This window comes from Choloepus didactylus, chromosome 6, assembly GCF_015220235.1.
Source record: "Choloepus didactylus isolate mChoDid1 chromosome 6, mChoDid1.pri, whole genome shotgun sequence".
NCBI lineage: Eukaryota > Metazoa > Chordata > Mammalia > Pilosa > Megalonychidae > Choloepus > Choloepus didactylus.
In genome coordinates this window covers 148,658,706-148,662,271 of record NC_051312.1, presented here as the reverse complement: position 1 = coordinate 148,662,271, position 3,566 = coordinate 148,658,706, and positions in this window count along the sequence as shown.

Sequence of the window (3,566 nt, the reverse complement as noted above, 5' to 3'; positions counted from 1 at the left end):
AGAGAGCAACAAAACAGTAGAGAGAGTTAATAAAACCAGAAGGTGGTTCTCTGAAAAGATCAGTAAAATTGAGAAACCTTAAGGTAGACTGACAAAGAAAAAAAGATAGAGAATACAAATAACAAAAATCAGAAATCAAAATGGTGACATCATTACTGACCTCACTGAAACAAAAAGGATTAAAAGAGGATACTATGAACAACGGTACACAAATAAATTAGATAACCTAGATGAAAAGGACAAATTCTTAGAAACACACAAACTACTTATATTAACTCAAGAAGAAATAGAAGATCTCAGAAGAAATAGAAGATACCAAGTAAAGGGATCAAATCAGTCATCAAAAACCTTCCAACACTGGGGCTTGCCCCTATGAAGTGTTACTGCAAAGGAGAGGCTAAACTTGCTTATAATTGTGCCTAGGAGTCTTCTCCCTGAGTGCCTCTTTGTTGCTCAGATGTGGCCCTCTCTCTCTAAGCCAACTTGGCAGGTGATCTCACTGCCTTCCCCCCTACATGGGACCTGACTCCCAGGAGTGTAAACCTCCCTGGAAACGCAGGGTATGACTCCCGGGGATGAATCTGGACCCAGGATCATGGGATTGAGAACATCTTCTTGACCAAAAGGGGGATGCGAAATGAAATGAAATAAAGCTTCAGTGGCTGAGAGATTTCAAATGGAGTCAAGAAGTCACTCTGGTGGGCACTCTTATGTGCTATATAGAAAACACTTTTTAGGTTTTAATGTACTGGAATAGCTAGAAGTAAATACCTGAAACTATCAAACTCCAACCCAGTAGCCTTGACTCTTGAAGATGATTGGATAACAATGTAGATTACAAGGGGTGACAGTGTGATTGTGAAAACCTTGTGAAAACCTTGTGAGTACCCTTTATCCAGTGTATGTATGGATGACTAGAAAAATGGGGACAAAAACTAAATGAAAAATATGGTGGGATGAGGGGATGATTTGGGTGTTCTTTTTTACTTTTATTTTTTATTCTTATTCTGTTTCTTTCTGGTGTAAGGAAAATGTTCAAAAATAGATGAGGTGTGGATCACACCCCCTTTATCTAGTGTATGGATGAGTAGAAAAATGGGGATAAAAACTAAAGGACAAATGGGGTGGGATGGAGGGGGATGATTTGGGTGTTCTTTTTTCACTTTTATTTTTTATTCTTGTTCTGGTTCTTTCTGATGTAAGGAAAATGTTCAGAGATAAATTGTGGTGATGAACGCATAACTATGTTATACTGTGGACAGTGGATTGTATACCATGGATGATTGTATGGTGTGTGAATGTATCTCAATAAAAATTTAATAAAAAAAATCTAAAAAAAAATAGATTGAGGTGATGAATGCACAACTATGTGATGGTATTGTGAACAGTTGATTGTATACCATGGATGATTTTATGGTATGTGGATGTATCTCAATAAAACTGGATTAAAAAAACAAACAAACAAAAATCTCCCAACAAAGAAAAGTGCAGGACCAGATGGCTTCACGGGAATTCTACCAAACATTCCAAGACTTAACTCCAGTTCTGCTCAAACACTTCCAAAAAATTGAAGAGGAAGGAACACTCCTTAATTCATTCTACAAGGCCAACAACACCTTCATACCAAAGCCAGATAAAGATACTGCAAGGGAGGAAAACCATAGACTAATATCTCTTATGAATATAGATGCAAAAATCCTCAGCAAAATACTAGCAAACAGAATCCAACAGCTTATTAAAAGAATTATACATCATGTTCAAGTGGGATTTATCCCTGGTATGCAAAGTCGGTTCAACATGAGAAAATCATTTAATGTAATACATCACATTAACAGAATGAAGGGGGGGGGGGGAACCACATGATCATCTCAATTGATTTAGAGAAGGTATTTGACAAAAATCCAGCACCATTTCATGATAAAAACACTTAGAACACTAGGAATAGAAGGAAACCTCTTCAACATGATAAAGGGCATCTATGAAAAGCCCACAGCTAACATCTTGCTGAATGGTGAAAGACTGAAAGCTTTCCCTCTAAGATCAGGAACAAGACAAGGATGCCCGCTGTCACCGCAGTTATTCAACATTGTACTGGAAGTTCTTGCCAGAGCAATTAGGCAAGAAAAAAATAAAAGGCATCCAAGTTGGAAAGGAAGAAGTAAAACTTTCAGTATTTGCAGGTGATATGATCCTATATACAGAAAATCATGAAAAACCCACAACAAAGCCCCTCAGCAAAGTGGCAGGGTACAAGATCAACACTCCAAATTGGTAGTGTTTCTATATACTAGCAATGAACAGTTGGAAGAAGAAATCAAGAAAAAAATCATTTTTGTTTTAATAGTAAAACTCCATGATGCTGTTCTTTAAAGTTATTCCTTCATTTGTTTAAAGTATCTATTGAGTTACTACTTTGTGAGAGTGATCTTACGAAGCTCCTCTTCATCTTTGCACAGTGATTTATAAACTTTTCTGCTCTCTGTCACCCCCACCTTACTTCCTCCCCACAGGGAGCCTTGTGTCCTGCTTCACTGAGGAAACAGAAGCCATCAGGTGAGAACCCTTTAACTTCCTGCCACCAAATCTACAAATCCATCTTATGTCTGTCTCCACATCATGCTTCTTCCTGCCTGTGACAGTGGAGAAGTGTCTCTTTAGGGAGCAGTGGTAAAGATAAGGAAACATCCAGAATGACTTTGAGAAGATCTTACTCCTAGAGAAAGGCAGAGACAGAATATGGACTCTGGTCTCCTGAGTTTTGGTCCCAATGTCCTTTTCCCTGCACCATAGTGCCTTTGAATTTTTAAAATTAGATACACAAATGTCTGCCTTTAAATGTTCATGGTCGGCCTACCTATCCAGCATCCATTCCCCACTCGTTTCCTTCCAATAGCCCTGAATTTCTGTTTGGGGATCCATGTGGTTCTAGGGATGCCAATTGCACTGCCAGCTCCAGCTGTAGAGGAAATGACCTAAAGCATCCCCCAGCTATGGTGACTGATTCAGAAGTGGGCCTGTGTCTTGAGCTGGTTCAATCAGAGGAGGGAATTTTAGCACACAGATACCTTTCCTCCTTCTGTATGATATGGTGTACAGATGGGAAGACTGGAACCACTGTAGCTATTTTGCCATTTTGAGGGAAGTCAACCTACAGATGAAACTAAACACAAAAATGGGCATAAAATAAACATTTGCAGGAAGTGGAGCCAAGGCAATGGTGAAATCATAACTGAACCTTCTCAGCTATGTTAGCCATAAATTCCCTTCATTGTTTAAGCCACTTTGAGTTTGGTTTTCTGTAACTTGTAATCAAAAGATAACTGACTGATACAGCTTTTTCCCTGATTGTAAGATTAGTATATGTGTCGTATCATTAACTTAGAAGTTTCTGAAAAACATAAAGAAGAAAGTAAAAATCATCCATCATTCCACTATCCAGAACAACTGCTATTAATACTTTTGAGGTTCCTTTCCAGTTTTCTTGGAGAAGAAATAGAAATTAAGATTTTATTGAACAAAGTTTTATATCCTGATTTTATTTTACAGAACATAATATGAGATGAAGT